The following is a 26,501-nucleotide window of genomic DNA, read 5'->3' as shown; positions in this document are numbered from 1 at the left end:
TACCCCCCTGCTGCTAGCCCTCCATGTGCCCTCCATTTCTGTGGTTCTGTTCCTGTTCTAGTTGTTTGCTTAGTTTCTTTTGGTTTTGCTTTAGGTGTGGTTGTTAATAATTGTGAGTTTGCTCTACTTTTACTATACATGTCTTTTCTATATCTTCTTTTCTTAGATAAGTCCCTTTAGCATTTCATAAAATAAGGGCTTGGTGATGATGAACTCCTTTAACTTGACCTTATCTGAAAAGCACTTTATCTTCCCTTCCATTCTAAATGAGAGCTTTGCTGGATAGAGCAATCTGGGATGTAGGTCCTTGTCTTTCATGACTTGGAATATTTCTTTCCAGTCCCTTCTTGCCTGTAAGGTCTCTTTGGAGAAATCAGCTGACAGTCTGATGGGAACTCCTTTGTAGGTGACTGTCCCCTTATCTCTTGCTGCTTCTAGGATTCTCTCCTTCGTTTTTACCTTGGCTAATGTAATTATGATGTGCCTTGGTGTGTTTCTTCTTGGGTCCAACTTCTTTGGGGCTCTCTGAGCTTCTTGGATTTCTTGGAAGACTGTTCCCTTTGCCAGATTGGGGAAGTTCTCCTTTATTATTTGTTCAAATAACTTTTCCACTTGTTGCTCCTCCCCTTCTGGTACCCCTATAATTCGGATGTTGGAATGTTTAAAGGTGTCCTGGATGCTCTTAAGCTTTTTCTCGTTTTTTTGAATTCTTATTTCATCATGCTTTCCTGTTTGGTTGATTCTATCTTCCTTCTGGTCCACTGTATTGTTTTGAGACTCAGATTCCTTCCTTTCACTATTGGCTCTCCTCTGCGTATCTTCCTGCATCTCTTTTATGGTAACCTGCATCCTTTCATCTAAATTGTGCCCAAAGTCAACCAATTCCGTGAGCTTTCTGATCACCAGTGTTTTGAACTGTGCATCTGATAGATTGGCTATTTCTTAGTCGCTCAAAAGGATGAGTCCTGGGGACTGATCTGTTCTGTTGGAAACATATCTTTCCCTGTCTCTCCTTTTTTTCCCCCGGTCTGGTCGCTCTTGTTACGGTGGGGGGTGGAGCCTTAGGTGTTCACCGGGGCTGGGCACCCCAGTCGCTAGATTGTGATGTTATATGTGGGGGCGGGGATGGAGTGGTGATGGGAGGGAACAATGGCGGTAGTTCCGTTCTCTTGGGCTAAGACCCTTCTCTGGGATCCTGGGCTGCGAGCTCTGCCCTGGTCCACAATTGCTGCCTCACTGGGTCCCCCAGCCGCTGCTTGCATACTCAGGGATCACTGCTGCGTTCTTGCGCCCCGATGGCTGTTGCGCCGATTTCACGCCAAATTTTCCCCGACCTCCATGCACCGCCGACCCGCACCAGCCTCGCACCCGCCCGGCTCGTCGTCTCCTACCAGTCTGGATGTACGGGTCTACTTCAACTTCTTGGCTGTCCAACTTCCATTCAGATAAATCCTCTGTCAGCTCTGGGTGTTATTCTATCTGTAAGTTATTGTTGTTCTATTCTTGGTTGTGCGAGGAGGTACAGTGCGTCCACCTATTCCTCCATCTTGCCGGAAGTCCCCAATAAAAATCTTTTTAAAAGAATTTTTTTAAATAAGAAAGAAATGCTGGTGGTGATGGTGATAACCATCAAACTTAAAGTTTTTGTCCTTGTTCTATCCAGCAAGAAACAGAGAACGGCAACCGAGCAGCCCTACTGGGGTGTACAAGGAGGAAGGCAATTCCAGGGGGTGAGGGGATGGAAATTCAGCTTTTTGTGTTTAAGGACCCCTTGAAGGTGACCTGAAAACAGGACTTCTGTGTTTTGAAAGTGTATTCCCCACTAAATAAGGTGTTTGCCTATCCAAAAGGAGGCGTGCTGGCGTCCTAAAGGTGGGACTGGGGAAGAAAGGCATTGGGGCTCTGGATCTCTAAGATAATGGACCACTGAACCCACACCCCTGGCTCAGTACGCCACCCTGATAAGTTGAGAACTGAACAAGATAGGGACAACCTCTATAAAAATAACAATGTTACCATTTTAATATTAGTCATACCAGTGTTTATTAAACACTTTATAAGCATCACCTTATTTAATCCCCATGAGGTTTTAGCATTTTACCCATTTCACAGAAGGAGGAAAGTGAGGCTCCAAGAAGGTATGAGAAGGGCCCACAGTCACTGTGCTAGTGAGCTGGGATCTGGATCGTGCTGACCTCAAGCCAAACCACTATAGGGTACCATTTTCTTTGTTCTCTTGAATACAACAAACTTTAAGGAAGGGTCATTGCTGGGAGTGAATACTGCCACAAAGGCCAGTATTTATCCACACCACATGTGCATTTAAACACCCAATGTCAGCTGTGGTTCTCTGAGCAGTATGATTACAGGACAGTTTTATTTTGCTCTCTTTGCTTTATTGAACATGTTTTCTAATTTTTTTCCATTACAGTTGACATTCTATATTATAATAGGTGTACCGCATAGAAGTAATTCTTTATATAACTTACAAAGTGATCCCCCTAATCTGTCTAGTACCCACCTGACACCACACATAGTTACTACAGTACTATTGACTGTATTCCCTGTGCTGTACCTTACACCCCATGACTATTTTGTAACTGCCAGTTAGTACTTCTCAATCTCTTCACCTCAGAAAAGCTGTTCTTGAGTTAGGATCAGAAGTGCTCTCTGGGCTTACTTGGGGGTCGGTTTCAAACTTATCATCAGTCACAAAACTTTGTTAAATCAGCAAGCTTCCCTCTTTACCCTTCCTCTTATGGAACCAGGCAACACTGCTACTCCCAATAAGCCAACAAGGTATCTTATTTAATTGGGCTTTCAGACACCATTTAAGGCAGGAGCAGAAAATTCTTCTAACAAAGACCATCTGAACTACAAACAGAAAAAAATCAATTGGGATCACATGAGTGGAAAGGAACTTAATTGGGAGGGCTTTTTAGAGTAAGAAATATAAAATGTCTCTCATCAGTTATTCGGGAAACACAAGTAATAAAGACATACATATTTTTTAAAATCATTCTTCAGTTATAAATTTACAGCCAATTAAAGGAGAAAACTGGACGGGGTAGAGTGTGGCAGAGAAGGAAAGGAAGAGGGAACTCAGGCAGAAGAACGGCTCCCTGCGCTCCTGCTCCGGAAAGGACGGGCGACCTCAGGTCACGGGGCAGCGGCACTGCACCCGTGCGCAAACACCCCGCGGCCCTGGGGACGGACGCCCGAGGCGCCGTGGTTACTGTTCACTAAGGAAATTTCAGGTGCTGGAGAAGAACATAAAAAAGAACAGAAGTTATTAATAATCACTACCATCATTAGCATTTTGGGTATATTTCCTCTAATCTTTTTTACTCATGTTCTTAAAAATTAGGATTTACAGTATATACAGTTTTATATCTTACAATATTTGCTTGACAATTTGCATAAGCATTATCCTGAGTTGCCGTGTGTCATTTTTGAAGACAAGATTTTTTAAAGGCTGTACAGGAGGCCATTAGATAAATGTATCAAAATTTATATAACTAATCTTTTACTGTTGTACAATTGGTATACTTCCGATTTTTAACTGTTAAGAATAGTGCTACAATGAAGATACATATATATACACATATATATATGATTACTTCCTTAGTATTGATTCCAAGGAACAGAATTACAGAGTCAGAGAAAATGAATATTTCTCAGGCTCTTGATATAAATGTCCCAATAACTATACTAAAAATAATTCTAAGTGATGTTACATTTTTGCAACTCTAGACAAAAATGGCACTGTATCTCGGCATTTTCTACATGGACCAGTTTTAATCATGCTGACAGCTGAATCAGTCCTGTTTTGAAGTGTCTCTTCAGCTAGCTGCTCACATACCAGATGAAAACGTGGCTCCAAACCACTCCAGCCACCCCGCTGTTAGCACCAGTCCCACTGCCTTGCATCAGAGTTCGCTGGCAAGAGGCTCGCTTCCCCCACTCTGCTGTAAACTCTAGTAGTGCAAGGACTCGGTCCACTCACCTTTGCATCAGTGCACAGCCTTCCACCACTCATCTTCTATCACTGGTTCTCACAGTTTTGTAAACTCTTTCACAGACCCATGTGCCTGTCTAGTCATATGTCATAGGACATCGAAGTAAAAAGGATCTGAGGTATCATCTTGGGCAAGTTCTTTATCCAAGGTGCCTCAGATGCCTCATCTATAAAATGGGGGTAATGATACCTCCCTTAGAGAATTATTAGAATGACTAAGTTAGATAACTCCTGGAAAAAAAATCATAATATGTAATAACAAACCCACCAAAAAATTGCTTAATCCTCTACCCGCTGGAGGCAATTACAGAATCATACAGCTGTCTTTCTCATCTGAAGCTCATCCAGGTCCTGAATGCCTGGGTAGAGACTCAGAACCTTCAGGGACTGTGCCAGACCCACTGAACCTCAAACCAAGGATAATAGAGGTCTGGCAAAGCTTGGCTTGGATGACAGGAGGGCAGCTGGTCAGTATGAAGCCACAGAAGCTCTGGATCAGCTGTGCACAAAGGAGTTATGACATGCTTAGAGAAACCAAAACGCAACAATTTGATATGAACCCAATCAGGACAGGACTTTGGGGCACCAAAACCAAGTAGGGAAACCATTGAAGACGCCACTGGCTCCTCACAACCAGGAGCCTGAAAGCAAGTGACTAGTATAGCCACTGCTCCCCAGCTGACTCGGGACAAATCTGCTATTGTTCATCCTCGAGTCTGGGAGTCGAGTCACAGTGGCATTGTCCAACAGCTCTATCAGGAGGAAACAGCTGGAGAGACCAACACCAAGTGCCGGAAACCCCAACCTCCACCAGGGCTCCCCTTGGGGACCCCGCCCTGTTTGGGAGGCCCAGCATCCTGCCTTCCTGGCCCTCGGGGACCCTGACCAACACTGAGGCATCCACAGTCTGAACAGACATCGCTATTTTCTGCCTCCATTTGTCTGGGGCAAAATACAAGCTCTTTGTTTAGCATTTTGGCAAATCTCCTAGGGGAGAAGAGGTAGGATCTCCTGGGTTCAATTTGCCAGTCAATAGAAGCCAAGGCACAAGAAAGCAGGCAGTGGACCAAAAACAATTACACCAAATTAATTTGAAGAGGATATACCATATAACCTGGACTGAAAACACAAGCAAGTATATACCACCTCACTGCAACAACAGCGCATTCGGACAGGGCTAGAGGCTTTCGCCTTTCTGAAAGAGGGATTCTTGCCACTTCCTTGCCTACAGACCTGATGAGGGTCTCCTAAGCTCCAACCGAACCCAAAAATCCCTCCTGGGATTCAGAAATAACTCAGAAAAGGAGCAGAGTGGTCATCGTTTTAAGTCCTAGGAAGCCAGTTTGACCCTCGCCCCTAACGGAGTAGCTGTGTGACCTGCATGGTGTAAGTTACAGCACAGCCTCCATCAAAGTTTGTACACTCAAGCGCCTATAGGAGGCAGGTAGGAACTGTGATTGAGAGCTGCCAGCTGAGTTTACAGGCACATTCCTGCACTGTGTCAAGACTGAGGAGTCAGAGAAGCACACACCCCATCTGAAGGTAACAGCTGAGACTCAGATCCAGCCAATACGTGCCACTGGGCAGTAAGGGCTCAATGTAATTAGAGCTTACAACAATAAAAGCCAGAAATCTCTATTTTTATGAAATCCCTTCAATGTTTAATGTTGACTCTAGTAAAACATCAACTGGGCCCACACAAAATACATCTGTGGCCTGCATCTAACCAAGGCCACTGGATTGCAGGCTCAGCTCTGGACCTTAGGTTCCTCATCTGTAAAATGAGGGCAAATAAAAGAGGCTGGTATTGGGAGGATTAGATGGGACTAAGCCTGGCCAGGTGCTGCACACTGCCCAATACTAGAGAGCACTTGGCAAATGGCAACTGTTAACTAGGCAGAGCTGAGAGGGCCTTGCAGGAGATCCACCCAACCTTCTCATTCTACTAAAGAGGAAAGTTCAGAGAGGTCCTAGGACTGACCCACCATCTGTAAATAAGCCAATGGCAAGAGTCGGGCTGGATCCAGATCCCAGCCTGTCCCCCAAGTCCCATAGACAGACCAGCCTCTCCCTGTCAATGGATTCAGTCTGTTACAAGCAGCCCTGCAACAGTCCCTCACCAGTGCTGGTCTCACCAGCTGTGAGGGGCAGCTCCCCAAGGTAAGCATGCTGTGCACACCTTTGTGACACCCACAGAACTCAGCCTCACACCAGTAGGTGATGGGACACACTCAATGTGAACTGATAGACTGATCCATGGAAATGCTCCTCCTTCCCCCCACCGCCCTGCTGTCCAGTTTATATTATGTTCCATGGACTGGGCCCTGTGCCACACTCAGTCCCCTCACCTATCTACCCCAGGCCAGGCTGGGTGGTGAGGGAAGACTGAGCATAAAAGGATGAAGTGACATCAACAGGCAGAGAGGATGAGAAGGGGGCAGAGGAGGCCTACATGAAAGAAGGCGAGCCAGAAGGCTGGGAAGTGTACATGGGGCCAGTGTGGGCTGGTGCAGCTAGAGAAGAGGGGATAATTGAAAAGCAGGGCAGGTGGGAGAATGGGCTGGGAAGGAAGACTGGGGCTGCTGGTAGGACAAGAATCCCAGGTTGAGGGGGCTCTTGACCAGCTGGCCTGCTGGGTTTCTGCCACACAAAGATGCTAACTAGTCAGCATGGGGCAGGTTCCCAAAGCACTGAACTGCATTCCCTTAGGTAAATGAACAGCCAAAGTTGTACTCTGTCCCTAGCCCCCAGGGGTACCCTTGTTTGAACTTGTCCTTACCAGAAAACTTTCCACCTGATGTCTCAGGGAGTATGTATGGTCCTGGAATTTCTCCTGGCTCCTTCCACAGCACACATTAAAGCTTTCCAATTAACACAAGCTGAAAAGGAAACCCTAGCTTTAAAAAGGCAACAGGGAAAAGAAAAAGAGAAGGAGCTTGGGCTCTGTATTTCCTAATGGAGGCATCTTAAGTTGTAGAACTTTATAGGCTGAAAGGAACGGAGGGACCATCTGGTACAAACCCCTTGTGTTACAGTGAGGCAGGGAGGCCCAGAACAGGGAGTGATGTGCCCAAGGTCACATGGTCTGTCAATGCAGAATGACACCTACTCTGGGGCCACCGACTGCCAGGCCCATATGCCCTTTCAGTGACAGGAAAAGGTCTCAGTCACTGTATTCCATCTTTTCATATAGAGTACTTCCAGAGCCACAGCACACTGTCACAGATTTCACCTCCCCAAGGGGTCTTAGAAAACCCACACTTCTAACAAAGGCCCAAGGCAATCCACACCTTTTAAGCACAGATTTCTCTCATCTGCTAATGGCTCACTCTCCTCCCCAATCACAGGAGGTAAACTGAAAGAAGGGAGGAAAGAAAGACAGGGAGTTTCTGGGGAGTGGAGAGACAAGTTGGGTGTGTTCACCACGGGACGGTTCTTGAGTTAAACCCCAGAGCCCTGCAGGGCCAAGGCCAGCCGAAATGAAGGGGGAAGGGAAGGAGAGCTGAGATGTTGAGCAGAAAAAAGAACATACACACATCATGTGGCTGAAAGGGAGCCACAACACTCCAGAAGGGCAGAAGAGAAATCTGGGGACTCCAATAGTCCTCGTGAGGCTCAGAATCAGGTTTCCCCACCTGGAAAGAACACAGACTTTGGAACACACAGATTTGAGTTTAAATCCCTTCTTCTCTGGCACATCCCATTGAATAAACCACTCTGGGCAGGGTGGGGGGTGGGGTGGCAGTAATGAGCCCCTCTAGGCCTTGTTTTCCTCATTTTACAAAACAGATGCATAAAGGGAAGTGATGAGCACTGGTTATTCACGTCATTAACACTTTCTTCCTGATGTTAAACCACCCTTCATCCCTTTATAAGCACCTCCACAGCAAAAAGCATAGCCACTTGTCCATCTGGGGTCAGAAAATGAGCCTGGAGAATGTTCAAGTGTGACTGACTCTCTAAACAGCAGCCCACCTCCCCACTGTGCATGGTGTAACCCAAGGGGCATGTGTTTGCTCGCCGTGGACCTGCTCATGCCCCCCGAGAAGGGTGCTCAGCTCGTTTCATCCCACTCCAAACTGCAGAAGTTCCTGAGGCCAGGATGACCAGTCCCCCAAGCCCTTGGCCCTGTGGCCCCAGCTCTCCCATACCACCCACCAAAGTTCTGTCTTTGTACCCTGCTTGCCATGTTTAATAGATGTCACCTGACACTATTCACGTCCCTGGAGGACACTGGGAGGAAGAAAGGGGAGGGTAAATGTTTTCGAGGTTACAGATGAGAAACCGAGGCAAGGAAATTATTTAGATTGTTTGCTGCTACCTGGCAGTCAGCCCAAGGCTGGTTCCCAGCTTACTCGGTGGCTGGTAGAAGTGAAGACATGCTGCACAGGAGTGGCACAATGAGGGCTCAGACTCAGTGGGGTGGAGCTAAGATCAAAGTTTTCAAATATTTGTCAATAAATATAGACTATGTGTCCTGTTCCATTTTAAGAAGGGGAAAGGAAAGAAAGGAAAGAAAGAAAGAAAGAGCTCGAGCCCTCTCTGATGGAGGAATAGGTGGAGGCACCATACCTCCTCACACAACCAAGAATAGAACAATAATTTACAGACAGAATAACACTCAGAACTGATAGAGGATTTATCTGAATGGAAGTCGGACAGCCAAGAAGTTGAAGTAGACCTGTACATCCAGACTAGTAGGGGACGACGAGCCGGGAGGGCGCAGGGCTGGTGCGGGTCGGCGGCACGAGGAGGTCGGAGAAAATTTGGCGTGATATCGGCGCGACAGCCATCCAGGGCGCAAGAACGCAGCGGTGATCCCTGAGTATGCAAGCAGCGGCTGGGGGACCCAGTGAGGCAGTAATTGTGGACCAGGGCAGAGCTCGCAGCCCAGGATCCCAGAGAAGGGTCTGCGCCCAAGAGAACAGAACTACCGCCATTGTTCCCTCCCATCACCACTCCCGCCCCCGCCCCCACATATAACATCACAATCTAGCGACTGGGGTGCCCAGCCCCAGTGAACACCTAAGGCTCCGCCCCCCACCGTAACAAGAGCGACCAGACCGGGAAAAAAAAGGAGAGACAGGGAAAGATATGTTTCCAACAGAACAGATCAGTCCCCCAGGACTCATCCTTTTGAGCGACTAAGAAATAGCCAATCTATCAGATGCACAGTTCAAAACACTGGTGATCAGAAAGCTCACGGAATTGATTGACTTTGGGCACAATTTAGATGAAAGGATGCAGGTTACCATAAAAGAGATGCAGGAAGATATGCAGAGGAGAGCCAATAGTGAAAGGAAGGAATCTGAGTCTCAAAACAATACAGTGGACCAGAAGGAAGATAGAATCAACCAAACAGGAAAGCATGATGAAATAAGAATTCAAAAAAACGAGAAAAAGCTTAAGAGCATCCAGGACACCTTTAAACATTCCAACATCCGAATTATAGGGGTACCAGAAGGGGAGGAGCAACAAGTGGAAAAGTTATTTGAACAAATAATAAAGGAGAACTTCCCCAATCTGGCAAAGGGAACAGTATTCCAAGAAATCCAAGAAGCTCAGAGAGCCCCAAAGAAGTTGGACCCAAGAAGAAACACACCAAGGCACATCATAATTACATTAGCCAAGGTAAAAACGAAGGAGAGAATCCTAGAAGCAGCAAGAGATAAGGGGACAGTCACCTACAAAGGAGTTCCCATCAGACTGTCAGCTGATTTCTCCAAAGAGACCTTACAGGCAAGAAGGGACTGGAAAGAAATATTCCAAGTCATGAAAGACAAGGACCTACATCCCAGATTGCTCTATCCAGCAAAGCTCTCATTTAGAATGATGGAAGGGAAGATAAAGTGCTTTTCAGATAAGGTCAAGTTAAAGGAGTTCATCATCACCAAGCCCTTATTTTATGAAATGCTAAAGGGACTTATCTAAGAAAAGAAGATAAAGAAAAGACATGTATAGTAAAAGGACAGCAAACACACAATTACTAACAACCACACCTAAAGCAAAACCAAAAGAAACTAAGTAAACAACTAGAACAGGAACAGAACCACAGAAATGGAGGGCACATGGAGGGCTAGCAGCAGGGGTGTGGGAGGAAGAGAGAGAGGGAAAAGGTATAGAGAATAAGTAGCATAGAATGTAGGTTGAAAATAGATAGGGGGAGGGCAAGAATAGTATGGGAAATGTAGAAGCTAAAGAACTCATAAGTATGACACATGGACATGAACTAAAGGGGGGGAACGTGGGTGGGAGAGGGGGTACAGGGTGGAGGGGAGAAGGGGGGAAACGGGACAACTGTAATAGCATAATCAATAAAATATATTTAAAAAATAAAACAAAATAAAATAAATTTAAAAAACAAATTGAAAGTTCTTATATTTGTACTTAAAACTGGCATTCCACAATAAAAAAATGAATTCTAAAAATCAAAAAAAAAGAAAAAAGAAAAAGAAGGAAGGAAGAAAGGAAGGAAAGAGAAAGAAAGAAAGAAGGGAAGGAAGGAAAGAAAAGAAGGAAAGAAAGAAAAGGAAAGAGAGAGGGAGGGAGGGAGGAGGGAGGAAGAAGAAAGGAAGAAGGAAGACTAGGGAATCAGATGATCCAATAGGAGAGCTAGGTTAACTATCCTTCCTCATCATTCTCATCACCACGACTACGAGCCACATAGTGCTATCTATATACCAGGCAGGTTCAAGATGCTTTACATATGTCAACTCACTTAATATTCACAACAACCTTGTGAAATAGGTGCTTTATTATCCCCATTTTACAGAGAATAGGTTCTTAAGAACTTGCCCAAGGTCATGTGGCAGGGGAGGTGCAGGCCAGGATCCAAACCAGGACACACAGCCTTAACCGTTTCCTATGCTGCCTCTTACCACACAAGCCCCTCCACTACCAGGCCCACCTTTCTCACCTCCCAAGCCACAAGGCAACAGGCTGGTAGGCAAAGTCTCAGGCCCTGAGGTCTCAGTACCTGTGGCAACTGCCTCCCTTCATGATAGGCTCCACAAATGCCCCATCCTCAGCTTCCTGCCTCCTCCTCCAGACTGGGACAAGAGACAGGAGACAGGAACCAAAATTTGGCCATGATATTCTGTTCCCACTGACTCAGAACCCCAGAACAGATGGACAGGGAAATTTCTGAATGAATAACTAACCACAGAAGAATAAAGTTATGCAAATCAGCCTGGAACACAGAAAGAAATCAGGCATGGGCTTTCAAAGAATCAGGTGGAGGAAGTGGGAAATGCCCAAAATGTGGGCTCTGGCACTGTTCCCGCCTGGGGGCCAGAGCTGAATCTGTTGTGGATTTCTAGACTGTTCCCTCTACAAAACTACAAGGCTTTTACCCCAGGAGCAGCAGCAAAGGAATTGCTAAACACATTGGATTTCTCCCACCAACAGAAAAGAGGCCTTAGGATACAAAAACGAGACAGATAAATGAAGCTGATTCCTCTCCCTTCCCTGTGTTCTATTTTTGCTAAAGTACTTTTATCAATGGGTCGCTTGTCACCATCTCCCCTCCTGTGCCTTATAAAACTGAACCCAAGAAATGTATCAGCTGCTTGTCCTCATCAGGACAGGAGGTGACAGTGGGGGAAACTCCAATTGCAAACCCTTCAGCAAGGTGAGCTGCCCCGGCCACACCCATCAGGGAGCCAGATGCTAAAGACATTGGTGCCACCTTCCCAGAATTGGCTGGGAATGCGTGAGAAGGAGACTGGAGAGGCTTTCGCTGAAATTTCACATTTTTCATAAGATGAAATGACGTCATCTTTCCTGCTTGAGCACCTCCTTCAATAAAACCATTCTGCTGGTAAAGGTGAAGATTTGTCACCCTCAAAGGCTTACGGAACATGCCGACGCTCTGTGTACATCTCCAACTGGGAAGGCTCAGGCTGAGTCTAGGAAACAAGCAAGCTGGAGTGTGTCTGAAGGTGGCGACAGGGTGGTGGGGTCTAGAAATGAAGCGACCTGAGAGACAGCTGGTGGAAGTGGAAATAGAAGAGTAGCTGTTGTCAAATACTCAGTTGTCATGTGGATGGGGGAGCAGGCCCCCTCTCTGGGGCTCTGCCCTTTTACTCACGAGAAAACTGAGGCTTAGAGAGGATCAGCCTCTGCAAGGCCAAGCAGCCAAGGCAGCAACAGCACTGGTGTGTGAAGCCAGATTGCGCCCCAGGCCTGCATCTTGATCACTGCACTGCTCTCGGTGGCAACTGCCTTGATCAAGGAAGAAGCCAGTCACAAAAGACCACATGTGTATGATTCCATTTACATAAAATATCCAGAATAGGCAAGTCTATAGAGATGCAAAGTAGATTAATGGTTGTCTGTGGCTGGGGGTGAGGGAGAAACTGGGGTGGTGACAGTGACCACGGCTAATTAATGGGTACAGGCTCTCCTATGGGGGTGATGAATGCTCTAAAATTGAGAGTGATGATGGTCACACTACTGAGAATATGGTAAGAACCAATAACTTGCACATTTTAAATGGGTCTATCTTAGGGTATATGAACCATATCAACAGAGCTGTTTAAAAAAAGAACCACCTGGCTAGCTTCCTTAGTTTTAACACATTACAGGGAACCCGATAAGGGTTAGGATTATGAATCAAGTGAGATAAGTCAGCAGCTCACAAACTCAGTACCTCTTGACCATGTCCAAGATGTCACTCACTCATTCAACAAATATTTACCAAGAACCTACTATAGGCCATCATTTAGAATGCGCAACATCAGAGGTCAGAAAACTAGCGCCCACAGACCAAATCCAGCCTGCCAGGCAAAGACTGCCAACTCCTGTGCTAGATGCTAGAGCTGTAGAAGGAAAGGGATGAGTGAGCACAGTCAGGGCCTCCTTGTGGAGTTTACATCCCAGTGAGAAAGACAACCACAATAGGTGAGGTCCAATTATAAATGGAGAGAAATGTTATAAAGGAAAGAACCTACAGCCCGTGAGAGCTCAGAACAAGTGACTGACCAGGGCCAGGGCTCAGGAAAGGCTTCTTGGCAGGTGGGCTTGGCTGTGGGACCTGAAGCGCAGGAGGAAGCCACATTCACGAAAGCCTTAGGGCACGTGGCCTGGTGAAGGTGGTGGTGCAAACTAGACAGCAGGTCCTGCAGGGCAGCCTTCTTCCCCACATCTGTGCCCCCCTGCCCATCCCCAGGTCTCACAGCCCCAGGTCCAAAATCCAACATCATATAGGACACAAAATAAGATAAATCTCTCACTTCAAAGAGGAAACCGGAAGTTGAAGAAACAAGCCTAATACCTCAGGCTCTGCTACTCAAATGTAATGTCGCTTGCTGTTTCCAGGGCCTGGAATGTGCTTCCCCCGGGTCTCCCAGAGGACAGTTCCTCGATTCCTTGTGGTTTCTATCAAATAGAACATTTCCCTACCTACCCCACACAACTAGTTGCCTTCTCCCCTACCCTTCCAGTGCCCAGGTATTCCCATGCCCTGACCTTGCTTAGTTTTCTCCAGCATACTTAACTCTGCCCGTTGTACATGGATCTGTTTATTGACCAGCTTACACTAGAATGGAAGCCTCCTAAGGGCAGGAACTTCGTTTTCTTCACAGTTGTATTTCCAGCACTGACACCTGACATAGAGTCAGCTCTCAAATTAAGTATTTGTGGAATAAATGCAAACACAAAATTCCTAAAGAAAATTTAAAGCCTAAGTTCCTTGATTTGCAATGTTAAGCAAATTATTTCTTTATGGCTCAGTCTCCTTATTTGTAAAATAAAAATAATGAAAGTATCTACTTTGTAGGTAAGGTAATACACACAAATGTTTACTATTATTTGTTATTACCATCATCTTGTATTGGGGGCCTATTTTGTGTCTTGTGTTAAAGGAGGAGTTTGAAACATATCCTATTTAATATTCATATAAATGCCATGAGAAAACTTTTATTGCAAATTCCCTCTATACAGATGAGACTACGTAAGCTGTCCAAGACCACACAGTGAGTAAGCGGCAGAATTAAAATTCAAACTAGCACCACTGGGCTTCAAGGTCCATGTTCCTTACTCTCTGCCCACCTGCAAACTGAAAATGCCAGAGGAGGCTGGAGAGAGGGAGACTGGCTTTTCCTGGGACAGTTGGGACATGCTCCTGAAAGAGCAGGGATTCAGATTCTGTATTGAAGGACTAAAAGGACTCAGAGGGGACAAAAGTCATTCTAGGTCAAAAAGAAAGAAAGAAAGAAGGAGGTGGGGCAGTTCTTTTCCACAAGAGACTTACACTATGGTAATACAAACAAGAGAGGACAATAGTGGAATCACAGGACTGGCACTCAGATGAAACCTTAGATGCATCCGGCCCAACCACTTGTTTTACAGAGCAAGAAACTAAGCTGGGTGAGTGACCTGTGAACAGTTCTGAAAACAGTAGATTGTGCCTATGTTGATCTTTCTGCTCTAAACTAGGTGCATCCTTACTCTTCCTCATTTAATTCCTCTTCAAAAATCTAGAAATGACACACGTTCATTTCAGCCAGAGAAATTAGGCCAAATGAGAGAAACGTTAACAGTGTCCCATCACTAGCCACAAACTATGTTAAACAATTTTACATTTAACAAATTCAGAGTTACACTCAGTGGTTTGCATATCCAAACAGATTTGGTTCCGAACAGAGTTGGAACCAAAGTGAATTGCTTCTGCTTCCATTTTTGTTTCCAGGTTTGTTTGTAGTTCATTTGTTCATTCATTCATTCAGCCAGCAATTATGAGGATCTCATAGGTAACTGTTACAGTTCTAAATTACTGGGATTCTGCCAACAAATGTACTTAATAAAATGATCCTTCATTCCTTTTCCACAAAGGTTGAAGAAACACACCGACTGTTAAAAACAAAAACGGGATGGCCTGGAGGGGTAGCTCTGTTGGTTAAAGTATTGTCCTGATATGCCAGGGTTGCAGGTTCAATCTCTAGTCAGGGCACATATAAGAAGCAATCAATGAATGTGTAAATAAGTAGAACAACAAATCAATGTTTTTTTTTCTCTCTCTCAAATCAATTTAAAAAAAAGAAACAGAGCAACTAAAGATACTAACTACATTCTGTGACCAAAGCTCTCAGTGAAAACACATGCATTCACCCCTGCTGCCGCTAATGCCTCACTAACACAAGAAAGAGACTTTTAAGGCATAGACCCACAATTTCAAAGAGCAGAAAAGGAGAAGATAATATCAGAATTTTAGAAACTGGAGGGCTGAAGGACAAGTGTTAATTAACTAAGAAACCTAAGGAAGCATTAGTGTCCCAGAACCCCCAGAAGGCTTAGTGACAGCAGCAGCAGGCAGAAGAGGCTGCCAGTCAGCCCAATTAAAGTTTGCTTTAGAAAGTCTCCCATCGCTCCCTCCCTCAGGCAGGTGACTACACCAACTCCACCCCAGGGGTTTATTCTTTGGAGATGGTAAAGCATGTCTGTGGGCTAGGGAAACAGGCCAGGGATATGCAGGGCACCACACTGAAAACAGGGCTCAAGTTGAAGTACAGGAGGCCCAAATCCCTGCCCTTCCCCTATTACATTCCTGGGCACCGAGGTCAGCCTCAGACCATTCAGGTAGATTTGGAAGATTCTTCTCTAGGGAATCTGAATAGCTCGAGAGAAAACACCTAAGATACTAACTTATTAGGTTCCTAAAAGAAACAGGCCACCTATGTGAGGCCTAGAGCCCACAAGTGCTAGACACACATGCATACACCCAGCTTAATATCCTACACAAATGCAAGCAGATCACCAAGGACCACAAGACTTCTAGAGAAAGCCTGTCACAAAAAAGACAGAGGGTAAACAAACTTTACAGAAAATGATAAGGAAGAACCCTCCCTCCCAAAAATAAAGCTATTATTAATGGCCCCAGAGACATAAAAGGTGATACTGCATCCATGAAACCAAAACAGAATGCTACTGTTTAAAGGTATATTTAGAAAACATAAGAATGCTTAGAAATTTAAAATATGCTAACTAAAATGAAAACCTCAATAGAAGGGGAGTAAGGAAGAAAGATAATAAAATTATAGGACCATCCAAAAGATTCAATATTCAAATTCTAGGAGTTCCAGAGGAAAGAAGACAGAAAACAGCAGAAGCAAATCATCAATGAAGGAATTCAAGAAAAGCTTCCAGAACTAAAAAATGTGTGCTTCAAGACTGAAAGATTCCAGAGCACATCGGATGAAAGTACTCCCACACTAAGGCATGTCATCTGTGAAATTTCAGAACACCAGACAGAGGAGACTTTAACATAGGACACTAGAAACTCCAGAGAGAAAAATCATGTTAACTACAAAAAATTAAAATCAAAATGACATTAGGCTTCTGAACTCTGGAATTTAAAACAAAATTAAGCAATGCTTTGCACACACACAAAAAAATATCCCTAGCTTAGAATCCTATAGCAAGCCAAAATATCAATAGCATGAATGAAGAATGAATACTTTTTCAGATACGCAAGGCCAACATTTAGACAGAGCCTCCTCTGTGACACGACACTCCACCTCTGATGCCCATGCCCCACAGTGCAGTGAGTGCTGGTTACTCACTGTCTCCTCCTCTAGATTCCAGGTAGAAACTGTCTGGCTCCTCTCTATAGCTTCAGCACAGGTGCTACGGGGTTACAAAAGAAAGGCACAGAGCCCAGCAAAGGAGAGCGAGGCACACTTAGTGGAGGGAAGTGACATCTAAATTGAATCCTCAAGGATAATGAAAGTATACAGCACAGTGAAGTTCCAGGAAGCAGGAAATGTACAAAGGCTTGAGGACCCATCACAATCCATCAGTCTGCTGACCCAGACAAGAATCCTAACCGACAGGTGAAATGCAAACCAGGAACAAAAGAATCTATGCCCAAGTGACACCAGTGATATTTCTAGGTATTTTGGGTTGGATTTAACCATCTTTTCCAGGACAAAGTGATATACAAATCAATAAAATACCACCAATCTGGCATAAAGAATGAGGACAAGGGAGCAGAAAGCTGGCTCTGGATGAGATCTAAGGGCCCCTGCAGCAATCTGGCAGCCCCACAGGGCACAGGCAACACAAAGCTAAGTGCCCTGAACAGAAAGGGGAAACCAGACCTAGCAACAAGCATGCAGAGGTCCCAGATGCCCTTTATCCGGGACCTGGAGGCTGGGCTGGGGTAGGGGAGTTCTCTGCACTTTGGACTTCTCTCCTCCCCAACCTGTGAAAGCCAGAGTTTTAAGCTCAGAAAGATCCCAAGCCGCAACCAGGAATGAAAGCTCCATCAGCCAAATGGCTGGGAATACAATCCAGGTCTCCAGGCCACCTCCCACCCCTTACAGTCCTGCCTGACTATTTACCTCAGATATCCATGCAGATTTTCACTTGCTGGATTTCAAGGTAAGAAGAAACAGCCAAGGATGAAAAACAGTCTGGCCCCTCTACCACTCTAACTCAAATTTATGGAGGCAGCTTTCTAGATAGCACCTCCCACCCCTTGGTGCCTCCTGTCCCCACCCCTGGAAGGAGGCAGCTGGCAGCTCAAGTCTAATTGGAGTCCCACAGCCCCATGACGATCTCCGCACACTGCAGTGGTGGCTTCTGCAGCAGCAGTGAGGTTTCTGTAATAGAAACAAAGTCAGGGCCTGTTTGCTTGGCTTCTGTGGCTGGTAACCCACTGGGATCTGAGCAGCCAAAAAGGGGACTTTCCTTCCCAAAATGGTCCATTTACATGCTGCTGAACAATGCACCTCCTCCCCAGGGCCATGCTAAGGTCTGGCTCACTGATGGCATATGTTCAAGGTCAGGGGAGTGCACTGCTCAGCTCCAGCTTCCAGAACCAGGGCCCAAGCTGATGCAATACAGCCAGGGAGCCCAGCCAGAGGTGCTGACTTCTCTCTTTTTAAGAACTTCCCCCCTTCCCACCTCCAGGTTCCTTCTTTGATGCTTTACAGACATTTCACATTTCATGGATACAACACCTCCCAGTCTGAGGCTCTCAGAACCCAAATCTGTATGTTGTCAGTCTCTCCAAGGTCTCTCCCCTCTTTATGATGCAAGAGGATAAACTGAAGTACAGGGTGGGGAAGCCTAAAGGCTGGTGCTGTGGGGGCTGCACTACTGTGGAAAACTCTCATGCCAAGTCAGCTCCCAGCTGGGAGTGCCTATCTCTGCCATGTGCACCCTAGACACCACACTGTGGGTGTGGGAGGGTATGTGCATGAGTGAACTGGGTGAACACAAGAGCAAGCATGCAGTGTGTGAGAACATGGGTGTGAAGAACATGTGAGCAAGCCCGTGTGCAAGAGTGAATATGGATACTATGGGTGAATGTGCATGTGTGAGAGGGAGGGTAGAGGCAAGTGAGTGTGTATATGAACAAGGGTGTGTGACAACAGGAATATATATGAACAAGCATGTAAGTATGTATGCAAGACTGAGTGTGCATTGTATATGCATGTGTAGGGATAAAGGTGCAGATGAGTGTGTATCTGCACAAGCATGTGTGAGAACATGAGAGAGTACCTGAACAAGAAATATGTATGCATGTATGCAAGTGTACACAGAGCAGGCCCTGGGCCACTAGGGTCACATTAGCACCTTGAGACAACCCCATAGTAAGAGCAGAGTACCACAAACGCCTCCTCTCCCACACTCAGACATCACAGCACGTGATAAACAAATCTAGAAGCCCCAGTGTCTCACCTCAGTCACCTCTTCCCTCCCTGCCCACTCAGGGGGAGCTGCACCCAGGCTTGGGCCTCTAGATTCCCTCCCTCACTCTAGCCCAGCCTCACTTTCTGACCCTAATTTTCCACCCTGCTGCAGAGTTTTTAAAAACAAGGGAAAATCCTCCTTACTTTCTTGGGGAACGATAAATATGAGGATTATAATCCTCCTTACTTTCTTAGGGAGAGATAAATATGAGGATTATGGAAGTGACATTCTGAAAGTGATCTGAGCTACTTGGAAGAAAAGGGGTAGATAAAATACAGAGCATTTTGGCCCAAACTTCACTCAGAAAGAAAGGGAGGTTCTGTCTCTAGGGAGGGGAAGACCATCTGCAGTGGTCTCCGGCTGCCTGCCTTGGAGCGCTGGGCCACAGTCAAAAGAAAAAAGTCCAGGTCTCTGAGAAACAGGGCTCATCTAATATGCCAAACACAAAGACACGGGATTCTCACAGGCCCAGAGAGACTGCTGTCTGGAGACAGGGCACAAATTTCACTCCCCAAGCAGCCTTTCCCCATCTGGAAGCAATTTGCTCCACCCTCCGCCATACCAGAGAGTTAAAGGAGAAAGCCTGCACCTTGGCCCTCTGCTGGATGGCCAGCTGAACACCTAAGAGCAGCCAAAGAACAGGAATAGGGTCAGCCTGATTGTCACACCCAGATGTTCGATGTCTCCTATACAGAATTCCCTTTGCCCCTGAAAACTGGGCAAAAACCAAGAGCACAAACTTTGGAATCAGAGTGACCTAAGCTGAGGATCAGCTCTACCAACCTAGTCTCTGCTTCCTCCTAAGAAAAATGGAGATAAAGCTGTCTGGAAGACTGACCAGGACAAGACCAGGTTTGTACTGTGCCTGGCACACAATAAGCACCTGATAGATAACAGTTGCTGCTACCTACTCGCAGTCCATTCTCCACACCAGAGCCAAGGTGATCCCATTTCCCCATTTTGAAATGTAAGGCAGGTCTGCCTCTCCTTGGTCAAATTCTTCCATTGGCTTCCACCTCTCCCACCATAAAAGCCAAAGTCCTGCTCTGGCTGGTATGGCTCAGTGGATTGAGTGCTGGCCTAGGAAACAAATGGTCACTGGTTTGATTCCCAGTCAGGACACACGCCTTGGTTGCAGTTAAGGGGTGCTCAAGAGGCAACCACACATTGATATTTCTCTCCCTCTCTTTCTTCCTCCCTTCCCCTTTCTAAAAATAAATAAGTAAAATCTTAAAAAAATAAAATAAAAAAGCCAAAGCCCTCAAAATGGCCTTCAAAACCCTGTATGATCCAAATCCCATGACCCTCCCCTTGCTCACTTCACTCCTGCTATACTGGGCTTGAGCAAGTCTACACACTCCTGCCTCAGAGCCTTTGCACATCCTGTTCCCTCTGGCCTGGGTGCACCTCCTGCACATATCCACAGGACTCACTCCACCTCTTCTTCCATCTCTATTGAAATGACACGTCTTCAGTAAGGCTTCCCTAAGTACTCTGTTTAAACTGTAATCCTTGACCCCTAGCCCATCCTCCCACCCCCTACCCTGTTTCACTTTTCTGTATTGCACCTGTCACCATCTGATATACTACAGATTTTAATTATTTATTGTCAGTCTCCCCCACCAAAATATAAGCCCTGGAAGGCACAAATTTTTCTTTACTCCTGCATCCCCAGACCCTGAACAGCACATGGCCCAGAGGAGCCCCTGAAATACTTGTGGAATGAATGGGTCTCAGGACACTTAGGGTGAACCAAGCTAAGGCTAGGATTGCAAATGCAAGTGCTAAGACCCACTCACTAACTGTCGGTCCTCTGTGACTAGGTGGCTGCCTCTGAAAAAAACAGTCCTCATTCCAGCTACTTCTCTTTTTTTAACTTTATTTTAATTATTGTTCAAGTACAATTTTCTATCTTTTACTCCCATCCCAGTCCACCCGCCCAGCTCTCCCCACCGCCCTCCCATTTCCACCTGCCCCTAGTTTTTGTCCATGTGTCCTTTATACTTATTCCTATAAACCCTTCCCCTTATCCCCGGAAATTCCCCTTAAATTCCCTCCCCTCTCCTCTCTTTTAACTCCTTGGTTGTCCGACTTCCATACAGTTCAATTTTCTGTCATTTCTGGTTGTTATTCTATTTCTAAATAGTTGTTGTCCCTATCTTAGTTGTGTGAGGAGGCACAGTGTGTCTACCTATGCCTCCATCTTGGCTGAGAGTCCTTTCCAGCTACTTCTTAAGGTCATTGCAATCTTAGGAAAAAAGGACAGTGAGCTAATGTTGAGGAATATGCTTTGGTGTTTTCATAATGGGGAGCCCTACAGTAATGAAAGACCCCAAATCTATTTCTCCAGCATCATCCCCAAGCCAGCTTTCAGTCCCAGAGTGGGGGCCCTGAGTGCACAGAGAAGGATCTACACAGACACAGTTCCTGCCTGGAGAAGCTAGCTCAGTCAGGTTTGAGGTAGTCCAATGGGTGGGCACAGCCGGTGCTATTCCCCACTGAATCCCTACTGCCAAGGACCTAAATGCACACACTAGATACTCAATCAATGTCTCACAAAAGCATAAAGGAGCAAATCCCAGATGACAACCACACAGAAAACAGAAAAGATCACCAATGTAAAAATCCTGAATAAAATATTAGTTGACCTAAAACAGCTTGCAGACAACAGCTACCACAGAGAAGACTGACAAAATATGTATTTTCATTATCTTCACATCAAGAGCAAATGTATTCTCAGGCAGATGCTAAGGCATTGGTGAAGAAAGCCCCAGGGATGAGAGAACAACTTCAGGAAACCTCTTTTCAGTGAATGCATTTCAAGAATTAGGCCAAAATACTGCAGATCATGATAGAATGCACTCTGTCAACATTAACTGTAATTATATCATTGCTTTTATTATTGTGTTGGCCTCCCTCCAATGGAATCAGCAGGAAAGTAGGAGACAAAGCACTTAGTTTTCCTATCTAACAGTAAGTGGCCTGGGCACATTGCTTCCCTGATGAAACTCATCTTCCTCACCTGTAAAATGGAAGGGGGCAGGTTGAGTAGTACATAATCTTGGCCACATGGACGCTGGCACCCCCTTCTCCAGGATGCTTCCACTCAGCCCTCAAACGTCTAATGCGTGCCTCCCTTATGCCCGGTGCCATCTCGACACTGAGCAGAGTGCATATGGAGAGTGACGCCCTTCTCTCCAGAAGCGCCCTTTCCAGAGGGGAGCTGACTTTGTGAGCCAAATGCAGTCAGGCTTCAGCCCACCAGGTACGTGAGTTTCCAAATAACATTCCCTTTCCTCCTATGGGAGAAAGGACTATCGTTTGCCGAGGGTTCTGAGCTTTTGCTGAGGATAAGGCTAAATCTTCAGTGTTTCAGAGAGTGAACACTGCTCTGGGAAGTCAGGAGCCTTGGACGCTAAAGGACATCCTATAAATGAGCCCTTCCTCCAGCTCCTCAGTGAAGCTTTGTTCTTCCCATTTTGCAAAGGAAGAAACTGAGGCTTCACCCACATCAAACTAGTGAACAAGGCTAAGAGGACCAGAGAACCATAGGTCACCAAGAGCTCTTCCACATTCAAGACTGTGCCTGGCTCAGCGGGCTGAAGGAGAAATGCAGCAGAGCAGGACAGAGGTTCCCACCACGAGAGAGGCTCTGGGGAGCGCAGCAGCACAGGAGCTTGAGGCCCCTGGAGTAAATGAAGCCAGGGCACTCAACTGCTGGAAGCTCTGTCATCTCAGGCCTGCTTTCTGCAAAGATCTCACGCCAGGACCCAACCAGCTGCTGCAAAATAATGAGGTGGCCAAGGAGGCACCTCAGATTTCCATAGCAGACAGTTACCTGACAAAGGCGCCTTCCATCGCCAAGACTGGGCAATAACTCAGGGAAGTAGAAGACAGGATGATGGCTCATAACCCCTTCTGAGTCAGTCCCCTCCACTCTCCCCTAGCCACAGAGCTGCATGTACACCCCCCACCCCCCGCCTCCAGAAGTAGAATCTTATTTGAAGCTCTCTGGAGGCCCGTTAAAAATAGGGAAAGGAGGTGCTTGAAGATTCTCTCAAGGAATCTGCTAGGACCACTACTGAATGTGTTGCTACTGAATGTGTCTCCACAATGTATGATGTACTATCCTAGACCCAGTGGGGTGATAGCGCCTTAGGAGATTCCAGTACAGGGAAAGGAGAGGCCCAACAGAGGAAGAGACATGAGACCCTGAGAAAAAAGCCAATGAACAGTCAAGAGTGGCAGTGTCTATTCAGAGCTATATTCACGAGCACTGAGAATGGCTGCAACAAGGCTGTCTGACTTTGCTGTGGGGGTCGGCGGGAGGCGATCAATAGGCTAACCAGAGTCATCCACTATCTCAAAGGCATCGTTCATCCTGACACAGGAGACAATGGGACAAGGTGCTAACATAAGTAAGAGGCCAGCCCAAATCAATGGGGTGCCAGTCAAGCTGAAGTCAAAATGACAGAGACACACAGACATGGGGCAGCTAGCCTGCAAGGCCTCAGAAGAAATTCACTTTAAGCAAGGATGAAGGGGTGTAAGAAATTGCACAAAACAATAGTCAGGAACACACTCCAGGTGTGTTTTCTGAATGTGTTTGTGCATGTGTAGGTTGGGGATGCGGAATTGCGGGGGGGGGGGCGGGGGGCGGGGCGTGGATGAATCATGGACTCAAGGACTCAAGGGGGGAGCAAGATTTAGAATCGTTAAGGAGAAGGGTGAAAGGTATCGTAGAGATTATTTTTTATTTATTGTATTGATTACGCTATTACAGTTGTCCCCTTTTTTTCCTCCCTTTATTCCCTTCCACCCTGCACATCCCTTCCCACCCACATCCCTCCTCCCTTAGTTCATGTCCTTGAGTCATACATATATAAATTCTTTGGCTTCTCCATTTCCTATACTATTCTTAACCTCCCACTGTCTATTTTGTACCTACCATTTATGCTACTTATTCTCTGTACCTACCTTTTCCCCCATCCTGCCCCACTCTACCTCTATAATGATAACCCTCCATGTGATCTCCATTTCTGTGATTCTATTCCTGTTCTAGTTGTTTGCTTAGTTTGTTTGTGATTTTTAGGTTAAGTTGTTGATAGTTGTGAGTTTGTTGTCATTTTACTGTTCATAGTTTTGATCTTCTTTTTCTTAGATAAGTTCCTTTAACATTTCATAAAATAAGGGCTTGGTGATGATGAACTCCTTTAACTTGACCTTATCTGGGAAGCACTTTATCTGCCCTTAACATTCTAAATAAAGCTTTGCTGGATAGAGTCATCTTGGATGCAGGTCCTTGCCTTTCAAGACTTCAAATACTTCTTCCCAGCCCCTTCTAGCCTGCAAAGTTTCTTTTGAGAAATCAGCTGACAATCTTAGGGGAATTCCTTTATAAGTAACTGTCTCCTTTTCTCTTGCTGTTTTTAAGATTCTCTCCTTCTCTTTCATCTTGGGTAGTATAATTATGATGTGCCTTGGTGTGTGCTTCCTTGGGTCCAACTTCTTTGGGACTCTCTGAGTTTCCTGGACTTCCTGGAAGCCTGTTTCCTTTGCCAGATAGGAGAAGTTCTCCATTATTTTTTCAAATAAGTTTTGCATTTCTTGATCTTCCTCTTCTTCTAGCACCCCTATGATTCAAATATTGGAACATTTAAAGTTGTCCCGGAGGTTTCTAAACCTCTCCTTGTTTGGGGGGGGGCGGGGTTTGGTTTTTTGTGAGGGTTTTTTGTGGGGTTGTTTTTTTTTTGAATTCTTGTTTCTTCATTCTGTTCTAGTTGTTTATTTCTTCCTTCTGGTCCAAACTATTGATTTGAGTCCTGGTTTCCTCCCCTTCACTGTTGATTCCCTGTACATTTGCCTTTATTTCACTTTGCATAGCCTTCACTTTTTCCTCTATTTTGCAAACATACTCAACCATTTCTATGAGCATCCAGTGTTTTGAACTATGCATCTGACAGGTTGGCTATCTCTTCATCACTTAGTTCTTTTTCTGGAACTTTGATCTGTTCTTTCATTTGGGCCCTGTGTCTTTGTTTTGGCACAGCTGCTACATTGTAAGGGGTGCAGTCTTAGGTATTCACCAGGGCAAGACAACCCACGTCACTGCACTGTGGCACTGTATGTGTGGGAGCGGTCAGAGAGAGAACAAGGCCCCTTGCTCAGCTCTCAGCTGGCTTTCAGTCACTTTGCCTGCCACCCACAAGCAAATTGGGCCCTTCTGATGTGGATTCCCAGGTAAGTGCATTTGTGTACATTCTGAGACCCCATGGGTCTCCCCAATGAACTCTCCTATGAGGCTGGGAATTTCTCCTGCCACCACAACCCTCACAGGTTTTTACAGTCAGAGGTTTTGAGGCTTTATTTTCCTGCACTGGAACCCTTAGTTGTGTGGTCTGTCTCGCTCTCCAGCTGTTTCTCCTGATGTATCCACATGCAAATTGGTACTACCAGCCACCGCCTTACCAAGTGCCCTCTTTGCCCCCCAGCTGCCCATCTCCACCCCTCCTACTGGTCTGGATGAATGTTTCTTCTTTAACTCCTTGGTTGTCAGACTTCCATACAGTTCAATTTTCTGGAAGCTCTAGTTGTTTTTTTTGTTTTTAAATTTGTTGTTGTCCTTTTGGTTGTGCAAGGAGGCAAAGAGCATCTACCTATGCCTCCATCTTGGCTGGAAGTCCCATGTTAGAGATTATTTCATGCATGATATCTAACTTTACAATCCCAAACATAAAATCCCTAATAAATAAATATCAGTTTTTGCTTAAACCCCAGTGGTGCTGAGGGTTCACTACCTCCCAAGGTAGCCCATTTCTCTGCTGGATGGCTCTAGCTATAAGAAAGTTCTTCCTGAAACTGGACCCAAATCTCATTTCCTGGAATCCCCTACCCATGGGTCCTAGGTTTGGCCTTTGAAGTCAGAAAATATATTTAATCCCTCCTCTTCCACATCAATCCTACATAGGTTAGGAAATCATTATTAATGCCCCACTTCCCATAATACTCCATAAAGATAATCTCCAGACAAAATGAATATTCCAAAATCCTTCATCCAGTTCCCATGTGGTGTACTTTACACCATCTTAGTCACCCTCTTCTGGATAAATTCAGGTTTGAAAATGTCCCAACTAGAATCAACAAAACCCACTGCTGCAGATATGGGTGAGCTCCATAGAGCACAAAGAGTCTGGTCTGCACTCTCGAGAGCTGAGCTCTATATCCAGAATTGTACTGTTCTTCTTAGCAACCATGGGGCATGGTTAGCTTGTATTTTCTTCTACTGATTCATTCAATCAATAAACACGAGCTGCCTACTATATGCCAGCCACTGCACTAGGTACAAGGGCTACTAAGAAAAATGGCATATCATCTTTGCGCCCAGGGAGGCAGCCTATTCAGAGAGATTTTTAAATAAACAAATAAACAGTCTGGGCTCGTGTGGCTCAGTGGATTGAGTGCTGGCCTGCAAACTGAAATGTGGCTATTTCAATTCCCAGTCAAGGCACATGTCTGGGTTGTGGACCAGGTCCCCAGCTCAGGGTGTGCAAGAGGCAACCAATCAATGCATTTCTCACACATTGATGTTTCTCTCCCTTTCTTTCTGCCTCCCTTCCCCTCTCTCTAAAATTAAATAAATAATTTTTTAAAGATAAAACCATGGAGAAAGGAGCATAGTGCTTTTGGGGTCTTGTAGGAGGCTGACTAGGGATACCCCCAGTGAGTCTTCCAAGAATGCAGGACTTCTGCCTACAGCCACAGGGGCTGGATTTACTCACCCCCTTCA

General features: G+C 45.7%; 1 protein-coding gene and 1 long non-coding RNA gene across 3 annotated transcripts in view; one reads left to right on the top strand and one right to left on the bottom strand.

The window, feature by feature from the left end:
• TSPAN9 (tetraspanin 9) overlaps positions 1-26,501 on the bottom strand; it is a 208,367-nt gene that overhangs the window by 164,536 nt on the left and 17,330 nt on the right. The gene's annotated exons all lie outside the window — the stretch shown is intronic.
• Positions 880-24,872, top strand: LOC118498970. Its single transcript, XR_004901468.1, has 3 exons — positions 880-917; positions 6,561-6,565; positions 24,679-24,872. It is a non-coding gene; the product is annotated as an uncharacterized LOC118498970 (long non-coding RNA).

This window comes from Phyllostomus discolor, chromosome 2 (genome assembly GCF_004126475.2).
Source record: "Phyllostomus discolor isolate MPI-MPIP mPhyDis1 chromosome 2, mPhyDis1.pri.v3, whole genome shotgun sequence".
NCBI classification, from domain to species: domain Eukaryota; kingdom Metazoa; phylum Chordata; class Mammalia; order Chiroptera; family Phyllostomidae; genus Phyllostomus; species Phyllostomus discolor.
The sequence above is the reverse complement of the archived record's forward strand: the minus strand, read 5'-3'. Positions and strand labels throughout refer to the sequence as shown.